Source organism: Xiphophorus maculatus, chromosome 18, assembly GCF_002775205.1.
Source record: "Xiphophorus maculatus strain JP 163 A chromosome 18, X_maculatus-5.0-male, whole genome shotgun sequence".
Classification (NCBI taxonomy): Eukaryota; Metazoa; Chordata; class Actinopteri; order Cyprinodontiformes; family Poeciliidae; genus Xiphophorus; species Xiphophorus maculatus.
In genome coordinates this window covers 7,476,496-7,497,817 of record NC_036460.1, presented here as the reverse complement: position 1 = coordinate 7,497,817, position 21,322 = coordinate 7,476,496, and the positions used below count along the sequence as shown (strand labels likewise).

Below are 21,322 nucleotides of genomic sequence, written 5' to 3'. Positions count from 1 at the left end.
AAAAAAATATCTGTAAGACATCTAGTCCAAGGTTTGCCATAACATGTGTAAGGAATACAACAAACATGTGTTTGTGAAGAAGGTGATGTGATTAAATCAATATTTCACACTCTGAAACTTGGTGGTGGTAGGGTGATGCTGTGGGAATGCTTTGATTCAGCACGGATATTGAAGTTGGTTAGCTTTAATGGAAAGATGGGAGGAAGAAAATCTGTTAGAAGCTGGGAGGAATTTGAGACCTGGGTTGGGGTTCATGCTCCAGCAGGACAATGACCCTAAATATACAGCCTAAGTTACAATGGAATAGACCATATTTATGTGTTAGAATGGTCCAGTCAAAGTCCAGACCTAGGTGCAGTTGACAATCTGTGGAAAGTCAAGTGATATCAGAAAACTGCTGGTCACAATGTTAACTTCTAGTAGTGCACAACAGTAAGAGGTACATTCCAAAAGACTTGTAGCTCAAGGTGGTTTTACAAAGTTTTGCTTTCTGTAAAAACATGTATCTTCTTTCATCCTTAAAATTATTCAGTATTTTGTGTTGTTACATTATATAAAATCCCAATAAAGTACATTAAAGTTTGTTTTTTGCAATGTGACAAAATGTGAAAAAGTTCAAGAGGAAGTTATTCAAGTTTTAAAGGCTGTGTTCCTATGAACATAGTTTTATAGAGATTTCAACAAAGCATTGGTGAGGAAATAAAAGATTTATACATATTGTAGGTCTGCTGACTTCCCAGTAAACCCTGCTTCTCTGCTGGACAGGAAATGAAGTCTCCTTGTGAGCTTTAGTTATGCTTCTGAAGTTCTTTTTAGATTTTTTTCTATTTTCTTTTCTGCAGACTTATGTTTGGAATGAAGCAAAATTGTTGTTAGAATAGTTTTAAACATTGCACATCAAACTGGGTTTCTAATGAAGCAAAATGTCTTGCTGTGTTTGCAAGTGTTTGGCTGCCGTTCACTGAAACATTTGGACTGCGTCTGGTAATCTTGCCTTGTGAAGTTATGGAAAGCCATCAAATGAGCTCAAATTCGGTTCTCCGTTTGATTCTTTTAAGTTTTAAAGAAGTCTCTGCCCTTTTGTTTTGGTTTTTTTTTTTTCCTCTCAGAGAAACAGACGCTGCAGAAACCACGTTTTGTTTGTCTGTTTGCAGTAAGTTAGACCCAGCTTGGCTTGGCACCAGCTTTTGTTTGTGTGCGTGCGCTGTTTGGCTTTTTGCACATGTGCTCTCTCGGGACAGGAGGTCTGAGGGAAGGCTTCCACTGAAGCTGCAAATTTTCCCCCTCGCCCCAGTTTAAGAAGCTGTGGCGCTCCAGTCCCTCTCATTAACTCAGAAAACGTTTGCTTGCATACTGTGGCTCACCACTCTGCTGTTTACAATCCTCATCACTTCGGCTTGGGTTTAAAACGTGACGGGACAGAGAAGCAGGTTGCGAGCTGCTGATTTGACGGAGCTGCTGCGTTTTCCAGAAGGACAAATAAAGAATCTACAGAAGACTAGCATGTCCTAATTCTAAAAGGCTTAGCTTCTTGGGAATTTCTTTAGCATTAATGATGTATAATACGGCGGATGATTAAGGTGAAGGCTGCTTGGGTTACTCTGAAGTCTCCCCTTTTTACATAAGGAAAGCTTCTTTTAAGCTTCACAGCTATATGCAAGCTGCTATATTTGGTTGCAGGATTAAAAAATTCCTGTCTGTCTTTTTTGCAGTTTTTTTTTCCTCTCACAGACTCACAAATCCAGACACGCATGAATTTAGACAGTGGGAGAGTGAAGAAAGGCGGCATACAATGCAAGAGACACCGCTCAGGTCTTTTCATCCTGAATGCTATAGCGAGCCAAAGGGCAGAGATGTCTCAGAAGGGCTAATTGGAAGTGACACAACTGAGAAGCTCAGTGGGCTGTTGCATGCATTGTCTTCTGTCACTTCCAAAAGAGTGCCGAGATATTCAGGCAGGCGACGGAGGCCAAGGGGAAATGAGTGATTGAAACATTTGGCGTTCGCTTCTTATTAGCTGCGAGAAATAAAGATCCGCAGGGAAGCGGGGGGGCGAGAAGTGCGATCAGATATCGGTGATTAGCGGGAACAGGGAGAGGAAGTAAATGTGACGAGCAGTGAAAGCGAAGTGTGAGCCTCGTGGTTGGCTGTTTGATGGTGATCCTGTACATCCTTCTGTGTTTTCCCAGAACCTCTTGAGGGCCATTAATTAAGAGAAGACAGGGCGTTGTGGAGGTTGCCACAAATAAAATATCAAGCTGAGATTGTCTTGCAATATATCTCATTTCTATGAAACAGATCAGACCTAAAAGGTTTCATCAGTTCTTTATCTGATAAACCGCAGCTCCCGATAGGAAAACTCTCCAATTGCTTCATCCCAGCACAAGGAAGTGAATGTTGCTAATGGTTGTGGATTTTAGTCGCAGCATGGAATGTTATCAGATTCATAAATCAAAGGCCTGAGAGCTTCATCTGATTTACATTAAACAGCTTTCCCCCCTTTTGCTTCACAGTTTCTTGTTTTAGTCATCCACAGCGGTGCACGCACTGGAACGGATGTGGCACAGGCGAGCGGTTCAGACATTTAAAGATTCTTGACTCGGATTTGGTTGTTAGGGGATTTGGTCCCTCACCCCCTCCCGCAGAGGCCTGCCCTGTCTATTCGGGCACCTCATGCAGAACCGCACACAGCAGGAGGAAAAGCTGTTTAAGCTTTGTTTTTAACAGTCACGATTTAGGCCAACTCTAACCCCATTTTTCCGACATTGTGTGTATCCTTCTATCACAATAAGTACTTGTGTGTGTCCATTTCAAGAGTGGCTCAATATATTATTTGTATACCTTTAAACTTTTCTGACATTTTGACAAGTGGTAACCACAAACTTCAGTGTTCTTTACTGGGATTTTGTGCAATAAGCCAAAACAAAGTAGCACATTATTGTGGAGTGGAAGAAAAACAATGTAGCTAGTCCGAGTGAATTCTGGAAGAAAATCTGTTTGTGGCTAGAAAAGACTTGTGACTTTTGACACACCTACAACTAGAGCTACAATCGAATGGTTTAAATTAGGGGTGTCCAACTCCAGGTCTCAGTGGCTGGAGTCCTGCAGGATTTGTCCCTGCTGTGGTATGCTTGAACCAAATAGTTGAAACCTCCTCATGGGCCCAAAAAGACCTGCAAAGGCCTTGTGATGAATAATTCATTTGAACATTTGATTTTCACATGACTTGAACAAGAAAAAAAACCCCATCAAAGACATGTGATACACTGCAGGTTTTACCTAAATATAAGTGACAGTTTTACATTTCTTATTCTAATAATTAGGAACTACCAGAAACTGGCAAAAACTAACACAGCTCATCACCCTGAACACAACACGTTCGTGGAACTTTGTGAGCAACTTTTTTCAGGCATCAAAGATTTTATAAAAACCATTGGAGACAGTTTTAAATACTATATAGTATTAAGAAGAATCAGTTTTCATTTGAAGTATTTCTGACTGGCAGAACCTCTCACAGCTATACCAGAGATGGTATCTGATCTGTTTCCTATTCTGTAGGAATGTTTCTCAAAAAGAAATAGCTGTGGTAGAGTTAGGGCTCAAAAACAGTTGCTAAACTTTATTCAAACACAGTTGTGCTGTGATGGGGGAGAGATATGCTGGGGAACAATGAATCTCTTTATATTCCAGTTTAATGTTTTTACCTTTTAAATTTCATTGGAGGTTAATTTCTCTGAACTTTTAATAAAATTTTCTTTCTCCCTATTCAGCTAGGTTTGACAAATTGTCGTCTTGTTTAACCATCAAAAAGTGCTGCAGACTAAATGCTAAATATTTTCATTAGTATAAAATCTGCAGATGTTTCCAAATTCTGAATTCCTAGCAGTGGCTGCCTCTCAGAACTGATTACATGGGGCGATTTTAGCAAAATGTGCTGCGAACTGGCTCAGACATTTGGGTTTTTGCTTCAGATCGCCAAACCTTGCCTGAGACAGTCTAATTCTCTCGCTGTGTGACTGGCTTTAACCCTCTATGGCATGACTTTTTATTTTTGTGGGGAAGAAATATTTTCCTGCATTCTTTGGGAGCTTGGTGGTCCCTAATTACATGTCAATCATAAAATCGGACTCTGACACCTCCTGGAACCAGATTTGGGTTTGTTGCCTCAGGGTAACATTGGTCTAGAACACCAAGATTGTCTACACTGATTATGAGAAATGAAATACAAATCAAACAAAAACTATATTCATAAAAGAACTATTTTTTGGACAAAAATATGTCAAAAATCATGCCCCCCAAAAAATAAAATAAAGGAGCAATGTGAGGTACAGCTATGTGGTTTGTTGCCTGAGGGCAACGCCATGCCATAGAGGGTTAAGGGATTTATATTGTAGATTTGCTAGATGCCAAAGCCAATGATAGCTTAAAAATTAAATCTCAAAATTAATTTCAAACTGGCAGAGAAAGGGATAGGTGTATGCCAGAAGCCCAGAAGTCTGACCCATTTTTCCATTGCACCTGATATGAGCCCTTGTTGCTTTGCTTTCAAAAATAATGGTGGGCTAATTAGTGCATGACAAGATAACAAAAGGCAACAGCATCTGTTCTCAGCACATAAAGCAATGCATATTTTAATGGTTATCTTGTTGAGAAAAACAATCAACTGAAACTTCAGAAAAAATTCTCACGTGGATTTGAGTTTATTTTTGTCTGAGTTCTGTATTTCCTTTGGTTCTGCTTATCCACATTATCCTTTGTAGTACAGTGTTGTGAAAAAGTATTTTCTTTTTTGTCACTTTTACATTTTTCAGATTGTCCATCAAATTTTAATAGCATACAAAGATAGTCTGAAAAAATGTAAAATTCCAAAGTGCCCTGATTATCTTTATGCCTGTAGAATGAGGACGCTGCTTAAATAGAACTTACATGGTAATGTGAAGTAGGTTAAATAATGTCAAAAAGTAACTCATCACACTGATCTAAAGAAACTCAAGAACAGATGAGTAACGTATTATTGAAATCTGGCTACCTATAAATAGTTAGAAAGTCTTTGGGATTCCAGAAACCATGATAAGAATTATTAACCACAAACAGGGAACAGTGTGTTGAAGTGTTCGGTCTATCAAAACAAGTCCAAAACAAGCATGGATGATTCATCCAAGAAACAACCCAAAACAAAATTGGAACCACTCACTTGCTGTAGTTAAAGATAGTTTCCATGATTCATCAATAAAAAAAGAGGGTATAGCAAAAATTACCAAAATTGCTGACTAAAAAGAAACACAAAAGGTGAGCATTTGCTATAGCTCTTCTGAAAAATAAAATCATACCTACAGTTGGACATGAAGGTTGTAGCGTGATGGTTTGGAGCTGCTTTTGCTGTTTTAGGGAAATTGAAGACTTTGACTTCCTTTAAGTAAGCATGATATATCCTCAAAACGAAAAGTCTGAAAGGAAATGTTTGGCCCGTAGGCTGTCACTTGCGTTTTGCAGCAAATACATAAATGGCTCAGGAAAATAACATGAAGGATGTAGTGTGGCCTATTCAAAATATGATGTTAATTCTGATTGATATGTGATGTCACCTTAAACTGTTTATTTATGTAAAAAAAAAAAAAACTTCGGTGTGTTTGAGTTTGAAACAATCATACCAATAAAACAGAATTTATCCACATGTGGATAGATGTTGCTGCCAAAGTTTAGGAGCAATTATGTTTTTAAATAAACCTATTTATTAAAAAAAAGAGAGTTTTTAGCCTCTTTGTCATTAAATACTTATACAGGAACTTGCCTATTTTCTTCATGCATCGGGATCCGTTCAGGAACAAGCAAGAACAATATGATACCTTATGGGTTTAATTCATGTGAGAAAAATATTATTTTTCTTTTTCAGACAGTGAATAAAAAAAAAGATTATTTGAACAGTATTGGTTCAGAGGAATCAAAATTGAAACATTTCTTTCAAAACATGACTGAATCTCTCAAAAATATTGTTTTGACCTGCAGAGAATATCAGTGCAACCAAACTCATTTTAGGTCCTGATAAAAATGTCAGGCGAGACGGCCGCTCGAAGCTGGAGGGTGCAAACCATATTTCATTGAGGACGTGTACAAACTGCTGAGTCTGCAGAAAATGAAGGTGAAAACAACAAGACAAACACTGCAATGCATGACGGCCTTTTCCGGGAGTTTGTTGGGACAGCTTGCGGTGGGGACGCAGAGGACTTTCTTACAGGCTGCTGCTGTGTGAACTTACGAGGTGCTGCGTCCCTCAGGGATGAAGCTCAGGTTTGAAATAGCTCCATGCAGCATTTTCACTATCATTAGGGAGGGCTGTGGTCAGAAGGGAATTCTGTAATCTGAATATTTCTGTCAACGTTGGGTAAAGTACAAAGAGCTGTTTGGTTTTATAAGGGGAAATTTAATGTCGTCAGGGTGCGATGAGATTAAATTATTGATTAGAGGCATTTAATGTCTATTACATTATACATTAGTAAAGAGTTCTGACAGCTCTTTGATAAACTCAGATCAGAAAATGTGGGTTTTCTTATGCGGCTCCATTTCCCTGTGAAGCGTTCTGGAGCAAAGTGACAAACTTGTCTTTCAGTTGACACGTATTTATCTTTTGAACACTTGCAAAGCTTTGGATTCTGACCTTATGACCTACTTGAAAGTGTCTGAACTTTCAAGTAGGTTTAAATAAAAAATAATTTAGCCAAAGCTGATAAAACACAGATTTTTTCCCCCCGAACTAAAGGCTGTGTTTGTGGAGGGAAACTGTGCAGCATTTTGGCTCTTACCTCCAGAGTTTGAACAGATTTGTTGGCAGCTCTGGTTGAATACTTCCCACCCCGCCTCCACTGAAGCTGCAGTTGATCTGAAATATCAAATAATTGGCTGTAGTGCCTTTTGGGAAACCTTCTCCGTTTGGTTTTCTGGTTGAATGGTTGTGTTTACTTCTGTTTGCTACGTTTTTGCAGACACTGGTGTGGAATGTCGGGAAAGGAACAATATGCCTGGAGGATTCACAGATATAACTATTTCGCCTGAGTTTTATGCCTATTTAAAAAGAGTAGCTGAGGATTTTGGAGCTATACTTCATATACTCCAGCTGCTCTAAACTTAATGCGTTTACTACTACTCTGCTTTATGTATGACAGTTACTCTAACAGGAAAAGCTTCATTCTCTTTTCAGTTAGTCACACAAGAGTATTATCTGTGGATCTTCAAAACAAAAGATTCAAAGGGTTAGTTGGGGGGAAATATGAAAAACAAAAACTGTGTGATAACTCAGTAGCATACCTATGCACACCTTTAAACTAAAACCTTTTGAAAAAACGTTTTTTCTGTTTCAGCAGTCAATCTTTAGAATGATTCTGTCAGTACTCAACATCTTGACTTGACAATATTTGCCTACTCCACTTTGCAAATGGTCTCCAAATCTTTCATATGCTGTCCACATTTCAGGTGATACCACAGAGATCGACCTGCAATCACTTAAGTGAAGATTTCAGGCCAAATCTGACAGGTATTCGGAACAATTCATAACTTTAACCACCTCAGTTCCATCTGAAGAAAAGTCTCTACAGAGCCTGATGCTGCCACCACCATGTTTCCCTCTGGATAAAATATTCTGGCTGTAATATACAGTGTTGGTTGTGTACCAAATAGATCATTTGGCATGAGTCATAGTCCAAAGGTCCGACTTTGGATTCTTCAGGCCAAAACACATACTTCCACTTTGTTTAGAGAGATTTTTTGTTGCGTCTAAAAGTTTTCCATAGAATATTTTAACCGTACTCCTTAATCTAGACATATGAAGAATATGAACTATTTTTCTTACATGTAAAACACAACCAGTACTTGTTATAAACTTTTGAAGCTCCCTCCGTGTTGCTTTCAGCTTCTTCGGCAGTCTCCCCAACCAGCTTAAATATTTTCTTTTCTTCAATTGAAGACAAATCCCCAGTTTTTAAAAAAGTCTCTTTGTCTCATATTTTCCTTCTAGGGGTAACGACATACTAAGTGGCCAATGCAAACATAATTACATTTAAAGCTTCATAAAATATCCTTTATATAAACTGTTTTAGAGACTAGTGATGTTTTTTGACAGTAGCAGTATGGTCTGTTCTTGACCCCCCCCCCTACTGTCTAAACTCCAATATTATTAAACAAACAAGTCCAACAATTTGGATATTTACTGCCAACAAACTTTTAACTAAACTTCATTTCAAAAACCTGAACTACCCCTTTAGATGTAGAACTTACCAGGTATCTAAACTGCCAGTAAAGGTGACCTGTTAAACACAACATGTAATATAGAAGTCTGGTCATGTGCCATCGAGGCCACATGAAATTAACTGCTCCACGTCTGTCTGCACTCCCTTTGAGGCTCAGAGGGTACACCAAGGGCATGAGCACGAGTTATAGTTATAAAGACACATCTATAAATTACAGATGGGCGGCCTTTATTGCCACCATAATTTTGCCAAAGGTTGTTTGGCTTTGTCTCGTGTTGTCCTGTGTCAGAGCTATACCAGCGCCGCCAGGAGCTTTGTCCTTGTGCCGGCTTTGGGAGCTCTTGCCAGCTGGATCCCACCCAGCTCCAGAATGTTGCGCTTCCACTCCCCTCTCACCGCCGGCTCTCATTTTCAAGAGGTACAACAACATGAAATTGCATCCATATGAGGAAGGCTCCAGGATGAAGAGCTCATTTTTCTGTCTGGAACAGTGTCTCTTGACACTCTTTGTTTAATGGTGTCACATCTCAACACATTTCCGGAGAACTGGATAAACATTTCCCTGTTGCGCTGTATTCCTTCCTCCTTACAGGCCTGCCAGTGTGGTGGGATGAAGATGATGATGATGAACGGCGTTGTCTTGTTTGTCGTGCAGCGAATGCATAAAGCAAATGAGATTACAGTAGCACATATATTTATACCACAACTTTATTTTTTTGCTGTGGACATGAGCTTTGTGTAATGGTGTTTAGAACGCTCTCTCGCTCTTCATTGGGTACGTTTCCGGCCTCTAATGGTTATAAAGTGGATCTATCGTCCTCTGGGTTGATTGATCACCTAAAGTACAGACCACTCTTGCACTGTAATATGCTCATTCAGCCCAGCAGCCTTTTTTTCTGGATGTACAGTTCTCTCAAACCCCCACCGACTACGAGGATGTTTGGAGTCAGAGAGCCGTGAAACGTAGCCTGTGTGCCAGAGGCGCTCTGTTCTCCCCAGTGCTTCAGTCTATCCTCACTTTCTCTTCAGATTCTCCTCTTTCTGTCCTTTATCGGTTTTTGTTTCTTCTGTATTATTTCCAGTTCCTTCGGTCTTTAACTCTGGTTTCACCTTTCCCCCTATTCCTGCTTTCTGTCCACCCATTTGTCCCTCTGCTCTGCTCCTTCATCTCCTCCTTCCTGCAGATGAGGTCAGCAACCAGTGACCCAAAGAATGGACCAGGGTTCAGAAACACAGAACAAAAAGAACAAGATACAAAAAATATCATGTTAAAACAACGAGAGAGACAGTAACAGAGACAAGGGCGGAAAGACTGGCATCAGCAGGGATTTAGTTTTGTCAAACAGGAAGTGTGTGGAACCAAAGAAGAGACAGAAGGGTTATTTCAGTAAACCCCTCTGTTAAGTCATTGTTGTTGCTGGTACAGCAGCAGGCGTGCTGCATATTGAGCTGTTTTTTTTTTCTGTCACTGGGTACAAAACTGGTCCAGAAAGCATGTCTGGTGTGTTTGCAGTCATGTCTGGCATTTCTGCAGCTGTAAAAACAGAGAGCTGGGGGAGTTTGACAGCAGAAGAATGAATTCAGAAAGCATAGAAATTTGGTTGTGTATAAAAAATAATCTAGTGAAGGATTGGTTTGTTCACAGAAAACGGCTTAAAAACAAATCAATAACCAAAATATCTAGTGGTGTATTGTAGCTACTGTGAGGTTTTTGAGTCAGATCTAAAGATTCCCCAATTAAAACTTTTATCTTGGTTTCCAATCATTGATTTTTCTTTAAGCTTTGCCATTGCCAGTTTTCTCAGCACATTTTTTTTAAATATCAATTGGCAGAAACTATTATTTCTGCCAGTGGATTTTCTCACCAAAAAAAAAAAATGGAAAAAGGTTGACATTTAAGAAATTAACATTTTTAAGACCCTTTTAGGCCTTACAGTGAGATCATATTTTTTGTCTGCCTTTTTAAAATCCTCCAGAATCCCCCATCTGGACTTATATCTCTGACATAAACTCATCAACCTTCAACAACCTTTATTTTGCACCTTTTTTGTGTGTCAAAAAAAACAAAAACAAAAAAAAAAAATACCCAAAATATGACAGACAGTGGCAAAGTGGCGGGTTCTGGGCTGCAAGGTTCTTTTCAGATATGCGCTGCTTTTCAGCTGAGCATGTCAGCCTGTCGATAGGAGGACGTGGGCGGTTTTCTGTGAACAAGTAGTGATAATCTGTTGTGTGTCTCTGCGAAAGAGCTTCAGCTTGTACCTTGTAACATTTCGGTATCATTTTTAGGGCAGCGTGTTAGAATGGAATATTGTCACATTAAAGATAAGCTAAGTCGTGCTACCCTTGCTTTATTTTGTTCTGCACCAGCAGCATCTTTTATCGCAACACCTGAGCCGAGAAAATGGGTAGAAAGCTCTGTTGATGTGTTTTGTCTTTTTTTGGCAGGTTGAGGGGAGTTGGAATTAACACAGATTGATGAGCATTGTGTTATTAACTATAAGTGTAAGAAAGCATTCAGGGTTCTTACTACTGAGTTAAAATAGGAAAAAACCTATACAGTGCCTTTTTAAAGTTTTCATACCCTTTCAGTATCACACAATGGCTGTCCACTGACAGACCAGGCAAGGAGAGCATTAATTACAAAACAACCAAGACGTACAGTATATTGCAACATTGGAGGAGCTGCAGAGATCCACATCTCAGGTGGGAGAATCTGTTGACTAGATGTTTAGTTCAAATAGGAGAACACGGTAAACATGTGGATGGTCAAAAGACCAAAATTCACATTTTTAGCATTTTTAGCAACTTTATGTATGGAAGAAAACGAACACTTTCCATTGCCCTGAACACATCGCCCCCAACTTGGAATATGGTAGTGGCTGTAGGGATGTTGTTTCTCAGAAGGGACAGGAAAGCTGGTCAGAGTTCATGGGAACATGGATGGAGTAAAATACAGTAACATTTTGCAAAGAAATATTTTGGAGGCTTCAAGAAACTTTAAACTGGGGGAAAGTTCACCCTCCAGCAGGACAATGATCCAAAATAAAAGACAGAGTTGCAACAGAATTTTAGATTTTCCACTTTACAGCTCTGCTCTACTTTATGTTGATTTGAAATATAAAATATAGATAAAATAAAATTTGTGACTGCAACTTAACAAAAAGTGAAAAAATTGAGGCAGTATGGCAGCCTGGCTAGGCATTCTATATACAATTTATCTTGTCCATTCCCAGTAGAGATTTCACAACTGAGTTTTATGTAAACATGTTGATGAAACAAAAATCTGAGGACTTTGGCATTAGGTCTCACTAGATTAGACACCTCTACAATCTGAAAAGCCATTAATGCTACATTTTTTTGTGTATAGAAAGCAGCTTTAGTTTTGTACAGCGCTGCTTTTATTGGAGCTGCACAGTAAATTAAATTGCAGCTGTCATCACTTCAATGTGTGCAATATTGCAATTGCCAAGGAATGCTTAGATGCAATATTTTGTAGGTTATTATATTCAAAATGAGAGGAATCCACACCCTGCATATGGCCAGTTGGATGAACTTCATCTGACTGGGAGAAGAAAAGAGAGAAAAATGGTGAATCATGATCAGTGTCTTTGTCACAATTTTAAGCGAGTGTTTTTTAATCATGTGTTTTCTTTACATTATGGAGTTCCAGCGTTTGCTATTACATTCTAATATTAGAAGTTGGAGTGACACTGCCGAAATCTGAATATTTTCAGACTCGGGAACCTTCACTTTTAAATATCCATGTTCAGTCTGTTATTGCATCCTTATTACCATTATATACAAAACAAAAACAAACTAGTGTGCTCAGAAATGTTGTTCATTTAAAGGCGCTGCACAAAATAGAGTTTTAATTTAATGATTCTGGGCTAATAAACAAGAAGTTAACCATTAACATGCAACTAATGTGAATCAATCTCAGATTTTATTTTATTTAAGTCTCTTGGGCCAAAGTGGTAGCCTAGAAACACAATATTTGCATCGTCAGAATTGTATTTTTTGGTCTTTTTAATATTGTATTCATTTAGTCATGCTAAAAATCTCTTTGTGTGGGAGGGTTTGTTTTAGCTCTCTCTGGTTGAAGAGAAAACAGTGATAGGGACCAAAAGACAGAGGAAATAGCTGTTAACTTGTCACATCCTTGCTACAGACACCTGAAACAGTGAATATGTGTGAGGAGATGAATCACCCGGCAGACAGATGCCTAACAGATGGTGGAGGCTCCACGTCTCTGTATCAGAGGTGACACACAATGTGGAGGGCATGTTTGATGCCACTGCTGGAGCCTGCGCCCACAGTGAGCAATACTTTAGTCACCTATGGAAACAAGAACAAAGTCCTTTCAAGCAGGCGAACAAACGGAAGACCAGGAGGAAAACATTCACCACATGTTGTAACAAATAGCAGATAAACGAGATAACCGGGGGAACCCGCATTTGACCCGTTACAGATACCTTCCACTGAGTCAGAGACTGAATAAATGTAGAAGTATAGATTGGCCATAAGTCCTGTGGGATAAAGTAGTTTGCTCAGTATTCATGGCCTGGTTTTACAGTCTCAGAGGCACCATGCCTTTAACTCTACAGTTAATTATCTCGTTCATCCTGAAGAGGGGAATGTGGGGTCAATACTTCTTTTGTGTTGCCCTCTGGTAGGTCAAGTAGCAGAGCCATGAGAAACCAGAACTGGTGCTGGATATATGGAGGCAAATTCACAGGTTAATATGAAGCACAGTGCAGAGATGACTCTGTATCAACTGAAGAACAGCCTCAGTTCTTCCTCTCTTAGTTTTTTTTTTTTTTTAACCTTAAAAAAATCTACTGATACAAACACACTTCATAATCCTACAGGGTAATGCACACACTCTCATAGGAGAGAGTAATTTTTTCCCTTTAAGTTGGGAATGCTTTATTACTTTTTTTTCTCTAAGTGTTCAAGATTCTCAGTGATATAAAGATATAAATGAGTTTCCACCATTTTATGCAGGATTAGATCAGTTTACTCCAGTGGGAAAGGTCACCCAGACAATTGCCGTCACACTCCCAGACACCGACAACAGGTGAGGAAGGCGTAAAAAGTAGTTGTAGATCAGCTCAGCGGGGGATGTGGGTCACCTGTGCCCAGGCGTTTGTCTGTCAGGCATCCTGTCATGATCTGATGTCAGCAGCTGCAGGTCTGAAAGTCTTGTTTACCCTTTGAAATGAGAATTGCTAATTTTCTCGTATCTCTGAGTGTGTTTTTAAAAGACTCTGTAAATATTCAGTGGCTAATAAGTCAGCACATTCTAATTCCAGCATTTAGTAGTCTTCTGTTCCCACCTGCTTTCAATACTAGTGAATTTGATTAACCTGTAACACAGTTCAGTTGTCCTTAAATTTGGATATTTGCTCCTTTGCATAATTTAACTGAAACCAAACTTTGCAAATTATTCAGTTTTGACCCTTTAGCTGTCCACTAGAAAGGCAAAGAAGAAGGGACCACTCTGAGTGCAAATGAAAATGGCGTCACCAGAAGTAATTTCAAGTTAATAAATTGAATTATTGAATTGTATTTTAAGAGACTGGTATTATTTTAGTGGAATTGTACAGATTATATGTCACTTTAACAGTGGAAAAAGTATTAAAATGATTCATCATGGAATCAGTTTTTTCATCACAAAAACAAGGTATTGTAACAGGAGCGTATAGATTTTAATACCCACTGTGGCTCTGCGTTTGCTTTAGTGTATCAATGACCTCTGTGCCTTCTCCTGTCTGCCTCAAGGAATGCTGGGAATTTAGGGGTAAATATATTCTGCTGCTTGCCTCAGATCACTACCACACATTTAAAGTGGGACATGATGTTCAAATGAACATCCGTACATCTTGTTTAGTTTGTGATTTGAATGATAACAGAGTCCACAATTTATTCTTTTTTCCCATTACATATTCAGCTCATGTGAAGTAGAAATGACAGCTCCCCCGAGAGACAGTGTGACTGAGTTTGTTTGTCGAGTGATCAATACAAATAAGAACGTCTTTGAAATTGGTACATTTACATTGTGGGGTTTTTTTTAAGTTAATTTCAAAGCTTCTCGGGGGGGGAAACACACCAAGGGCACTTTGGTGAATTGCAGTAATAAGCAAAATGTCATTCTCATCACTATCATAGAATGACAGCTTCCAAATGTGCCGCATGAAATTAAGTATGTTGGGAGAAAAAAAAAGTGTTTCCCTCATTTTTTCCCTTTTCTTTTTTCTGAGTCTGGCATAAGCTGGTGAATAATCACCCCTTGTAGCTTATGGCTGTATATGGTGTAGACTCTGGGAATCTTTTGACTGTTTGGGTAGAACTTAGCTTTGCTTTACTTCCCAGGGTTCTCTCTCATTCCAGCTGGCCAGCAGCAGTTGGGTGGGCTTTTCTAATAGGATCCTGTTTCCACAGCAGCATGGGGTGCAGACACAGAGGAGAAAATGGAGAAAGTTTTAAGATGTGGAAAAGTCCCTGGAGTTTTCTAATGGCTTGAGATCTGCTGTTCAAGATAAACAGTTTGAGCTGCAAGTTGCCTTGAGATTCGGAGGCAACAGGCCACCATTCTGCTAACAGTACACTCTGCTCCCCGAGTCTATTTTGGTCCTCCTCGGGCAGATTGTTTTCAGGCTTCAACAGTTAAATGGCGCTGTGGCGACTGCCCTTTAAGTGAACTTGAATAAGAGGAAAATATTTAGCAACAGCATGAAGACATAAACAAACCTGAACAATAAAACTCCAGTTTGGCTGTGCAGCCTACTTTGTAAAAGTAAATATAGTGTAATTTTAATATGATGCTAAGTCTCCCAATGTGTTTCTGTTTCTGTGTTGTCTGTTTCTGTTAAAGTCTCTGAGTTAAACCTCTGTTTATTCACAGTTAAGGGGTTTTCATATTATTTTAAATTTGGCATATAAATCCGAATCTAGCCTGGGGCTAAGCAGGAAGAAACCAGATAAAGCCACGCCTGTGGAGACCCAACACTGTATATTCAAAATTATACATATAGGCTCATCTACAAATATACACCTTCACTGATATTTTTTTTAACTGCTTCTTACAAAGTTGCATATTGATTACGCACTTTTTCCTGCCATTAACAAACTACTAGCATGAGTCAGGCAGGATATCTGACCACTGTACGAGACAGAACTGGTTCAATTTATGTTTATCTTTTACATTATGCTACAGCAGACATTTAAATTCTGATGAATCTTTTTTAAATTTATTTTATTTACATATACTTCACAAGGTAGAGCTAGGTGGTTTGGCTATTGGCTTTTCTTTTATATTTTATATAGATTCCAAACTATTTTGTAATTAGTAAAAAAATAAATTATTTTGGAAATATGGATGATATAGAAAGAATTTTGGATTTCCATAAAAAACTGAACATTGTAAACTTTACAATCACATTCTTGATAGAAAAAAATAGAGATAGAGAGACACAAATACAAAATTAACATTACGTAATGTTAGGTTACCACATTGGCCTAAGCAACTTAAGTAAAATTATATTTGAGATGGAATGCATGTTGATATTTAACTTCTTGACTTATTTGAGTACAACAATGAAGGACGACGTCTATTTTGCGAAACACCTGAAAAACTTATGACATTTCCATACAAATTTCTTTATTTTTGTCGTATTGAATAATAATAAGCATGTAGTAACTAGCTAAATATGATTTCATTTTTAATAAATCAATGCATTTTTAGAAAAATGAATGCAAATAACACCATAACCGAGCTGTCCTAAAAATTAACCAAAGAAATTTTTTGTGATTACAGATTTTTACAGTGTATCAAAGTAACAAGAAAAGGCTGCAAAAGTACTCTGAAATAAGAGGCCCCTTAGTTGGAATCCCCACGCTGTTCACCAGATGACAAAGTGGTTGGTTGTATTTTAAGGCATTCGGTTCATAATAAGATCTTGTGTAAGCATAACATAAGGTTTCTGGAATGCACAAAGTAAGCTTCTTCCCAGAGGGTCGGGGGAGGCTATAAACAGGACAAAGAACTGCTTCCCCCTTATTTGTATGCACTCATAAAGGTTGTTGAGAGCTGATGGCCAAATATAGGAAAAACTGCCTCTGTGGAACCGATTATTGATAAACAAACAGTTGTTATTAGAAAAACGCATCCATATTGGATCATAAACTAAACTGTTGCTGTGATGAGTTGAGTCAGATGTGATTTAGAAATAGCTTCGTGGTTGTTGGCAGACGCTGATGTCAGCTGTGATACCTTATCTTGTAGCAGGTTTTTTTCACCTGCTATAAGAGCAGAGAACATTAGAAAAAAAGTCTGCGCTCCATGCCTACTCCACCTACACTGCTGCCACTTTCATCCACTTTATTACCATTAGTCACATGCTCCCTCATTTACTTCTTGCTTCACTCCTGTCTAGGCTCATTTTGCTTCAGTGAAAACAAAATATCCCAGAGAACCACAGCTAAAAGTTGAGTTCGGCTTCCAAGGGGAATGTGGGAACAAAGGTGCTCTTTGATCCTCTAGAATGATTTTGCTCTCTGCTGTGTCTCTGGGTTTGAGCCATTGTGATTTCCATTGTGGTTCCCAGGCCTATCATAGTGGGCTCCCTACAATGCCATGGCAACTTGGCTCTAGTTACATCCAAATATTGCAGAGAGTTTTCCTGGGTGTGATTTAGATTCATACAGAGCCTGAACCCGGGCCTTTTTAATCACATATTCCAGCTATTGCTTGAGCTGGCCCATGAGTTGATGTCTCATGCAGGAGATGGTGTGGATCAGTTGAAATGATTAAGTAGAAGTTATTTTCAGCTCGTATAGACTCGGCAGTGTAATGAAAACACCAATCTTTGCTGAGAAGCTCCAAGATAACGCAAACACTGACCACCATCATTTGTCTGTTTGTGTTGCTTCTTTCACTGTGACTAAAGCCAGGCAGAATAAAGTAATCTCAATCTGTTCAAAAGTGAAAATGAAATCAAATTAATTCTACTCTTATTGTGTCTGAGCTATTTTGATTTCAGCACAGAGTATAGATTTTTTTTTTTTCTAAAACGAAATCATAAGCCCCGTCACATAGTCCAAAGGTGTTATTGCCTAACTTTGTAACCCTGCGAGCAAATTGGGCAGGAACCAGCAAGGTTATAACTGAGACCAAAACCTGTGAAGGTGAGGCTGAATGTGGGATTTCCAATTATAAGGTGATTATATATGGAGTCAGGTCTTTTAAAGCTTTACTGTATCGCTCCGTTAGCAGAGGTATCACTCACATCTCCTTATCTCCTGCACTGGCAGCTAAGCCTTGATCATTACTGAATGTGTCTCTGTCATGACTGTCTCGATAGGGGTAGTCTAATGCTTGTTCTTTGCTGGAATTCCCCTCAAGGCAACTCCCACTCCTTCTTCCTTCAGCGTCCCTTTTCCCCATTAAAGCTGGGAAACCAAAGACAAAAGTGAAATTGAATTTGCCTCATTTATAGTATACTGCGAATTTAAAGCAGAGATAGGCCAATGTGAGATTCTCAAGGTATTATAACCGTGAAAGAAAATCTTCCAGTTTTCTACCATAGCAGACTTAATTCAAATCAGTACAGTTTGCTTTTATCTGCAACATATTTATATTGCACTGTTTAAATTGTAAAAAATGTATAATGCCATCTGAAACTTAACAAAATAATATTTTGAAATACACAATTATAATATCATCTGTTTATTATGCATTTTTATTTTGTTATTGTGACTAGGATAGACTAAATATAGAATTAGCAATAAAGTTAGTGGTAGTTTTCAAATTCTTATTGAACAGATTCAGTCCCCTCTGCTCTTTAGCGTAATACAAGCAGAGATGTTCACTTTTATTCCTTAGTCACATCTCACGTGCTAATCACTAAAATCAATACTCTTTCATTAGACACATTTCATCTAGTTTGCCTAAAATACAAAGTAGTTATAGGTTCTGAATTTAAACCATTATCTGTAATCCTAATTCAATACATGAATACATGAACTGTTAAAGTCCATATCTTTTTCACTGCTTTTTTAAGTAGGGAAAAAAAAACTCTTGAAAATTAATTTTTTATAAGTATTAATGTATAACATTTATCCAACTGGAATTATAAATGTGCTTTTATCTTTGAAGATAAACAATGCATGTAGGTTAACATCAGTTAAAGTAAAAAAATATGAATGCATCAATTAGGTCGTACATTTATTTTGAAGAACCAAATGCCCTTGCAGACATTATCTTAACATTGTGCCAGTAGCACTCAAGTTAAGCTTATTTTGTTTTAGCATGATCCAAAGACACAGCGTTCAGTTTTAGAGATATCCAAGTGATCATTTTTATAAAGCTATACCTATCTGGAACAGGTTTTATTACTCATCAACAACCCAGGATGCACAAATCTCTCTGGTTGATAAAACAAACACATCCTTTAACAGAATAATGTTCTTGTTTCAAACTGAGCTGCAGTGTGTAGCTTATTTACTGTAATAGTGTTCAATAAAAACAGACAAACTTGCTCTTAAATCCTTTTGATGGCACAAACTGTCGAGAAACACCACACAGAACCCATAAATAGTATGTATGATGTTACCATGCCCACTGGTCATTTATACTTTATTTAAGACAAATCATATCGGTAATATTAATCACTTACCTAAGTGATTAATATTAATCACTTACCTAAGTGATTAATATTGCCCACTTACTTTTACCCAGCATTAGAGGAGATAAAGATTCATGAGATTCATGAGACAGTAAAAACTGAGTATAGAGTCTGTATAGTCTAAGTTAAGCAAGAAGCCTTTAGTTTTATGGCTTAAATGTGACTCTGATTCCAAATATTTTTGGGACTGGATAAATTTCCAGACATTCAAATTTGTCTTTCTTGTAAATCAAAGGAAAAGTGAAAAAAAAAACACCCATCAACACAGAAACATGTGGGGGATGGGCAGAGCTGTTTTACCCTGTGTGTATGCCATTCATATGGAGAAAACTTTGCTTACTTGCCCACATTCTTTGGAATCTCATTTAAAAGGCTTTTAAAGGAATGTTACAGTGAACGATTTCAGCAACTTCGAAACTTTTCCTTTTTAAAAACCTTGGGATACTTTGGTTTCTTTAAGCAAACCATACCAACTTATTCTTTCAAGGATAAGTTACACCTAATAAAAAGAAGATTATGTAAATTCTCTTGTCTTCACAACGATTCTCTAAATCAGTTACTGGCTGAACTGTTCCTACAAAAGGAGAGCAGGTCAGAAGTCAAAGTTAATTTTCGGAACATCTTTGAATCTCCATGAAAGCCGCTGGCTAAAAACGTGAAATCCGTCAAAGCCGCTCTGCCCAACGTGTTCCTGACTGACCGTGATGCGCTCCACCACCTGACATTTGAAGATAACCACCGAGACCGGGCAAGTGGCCAGAGTGTGGGCTCGAGCGTTCAGCCCCATTCACGATGGATGCCGAATAGCTTGTCATGTGCAAAAAGGGAGATAACGGAAGTTCAGAAGACACCAGCACTAACACGGCGCAGGCTGTCAAGCCAGCAGAGAGTGGACAAAGTGTGGGTTTTACTGTTCTGATTGTCTGCTTCATATCTCTACCAGCATCTTTCTATCTCAGTTGACAAACCAAGATAGATATTTTTCCTTAGTAATGCTGGCTGTGGCGGTCATAGCAGAGGTGGGTAAGTTTGACATGAGTCATTTTGTAGATTTCAATGGCTATCACCCAAAGGAAGGAGCGTCAGGAAGGTTATTTTCAAAGATATCTTGTTAGCTGACTCCAGTGGCACACACAAAATGTCAATAAAAGCAGTAACTGGCCGTTATGTGGTATATAGAGGCCCTGGAATACCCAGTTGGGTTTTGGAGAGTAACTGTCATTATCTTAGCATTGTGTCCTTCTGCCTGTGTCTGCAGCTCTGCAATAATTCAGAGTTTGCTCTAATACAGTCACAAGAACTTAGATATTATTTCTGTCAGTGGATGGAACGTCTCACTTGCTGCTAATCTATGCAGCAACATCGTCTTGGGTCTAAGCAGAATATCATCACTGATCTTTGCAAATGTGTCCTGTATAATTAAACAAACTTTGTGATCAGACTGCACAGCATGAGCTGCATGTTCTCATTACCTTCACAAGGCTTTGCAAGCTGTATTGTTTAAGAAGCTTCTTATCCCACTCCGGATTTCTGCCTGATTAAATGTTCTGTCCTCTTTTGAAACTATGTGCAAAAAATACTAACATCACCGTGCAAAAGTATTCACACAACTTAGACCTTTTTACTTAGGAGATTTTATGATTCTTGGAGAGACCGACACAAAGTAGCACAAACCTGTAAAGTGAAGGAAAAGAGATAAATGTTTTTCTTTAACTTTACCAAAAGAAAATTTACCTTCACCTTTCAATTACAGCTGTAAGTCTTTTTGCCTATGTGTCTACCAGTTTTTCATATACAGAAGATATGTTTTTGCACACTACTCTTTTAAAATATGTCAAACTCAGTCAGACTGGGTGAATATTATATATGAATGCCAGCTTTCAAGTCATGCTGCAGATTCTTAATTGGCTTTAAATTAGGTCTGGACTTAAAAAGGGCCGTTCCAACACATGCATTTGCTTTGACCAAAACCAGAGGTCCAAAGGACTGGTCGTATGGGGCCATTAACCTGTATGTTTCAGGTGCTTCCCTGCTGCTGTGCACCTGGCTTAAATGAGTGGGTGATTCCGCTGCAATTAGAATCATTCTATGAGGTAATACAACCATTTGAATCAGGTGTGCTGGCAAAACATAACATGTTGGTTTCATCTGACCAAAGCAGCTTCTTCTGCATGTTTGCTTTAACTGTCAAAGGCTTGTAGCAGCATTCACAAAAACAATTGAGCTACATGTACTAAATTGGTAGACATCTCAAGCCGGACATTTTTGAAACACGTAGGAGAATGTACTCACATACTGCAGATTTGTATCTATTTAGTAGTGGGCATTGTAGTGACCGCTGACATTTGCATATTTGTATCAAAAGACATATTTTGTCTTTTGAGACAATCAATA

The 21,322-nt window shown here is 38.4% G+C and overlaps 1 protein-coding gene across 1 annotated transcript in view; it reads left to right on the top strand.

Annotated features, from left to right (window-relative positions):
- lhfpl6 (LHFPL tetraspan subfamily member 6) overlaps window positions 1-21,322 on the top strand; it is a 65,557-nt gene that overhangs the window by 3,483 nt on the left and 40,752 nt on the right. The window lies entirely within an intron of this gene.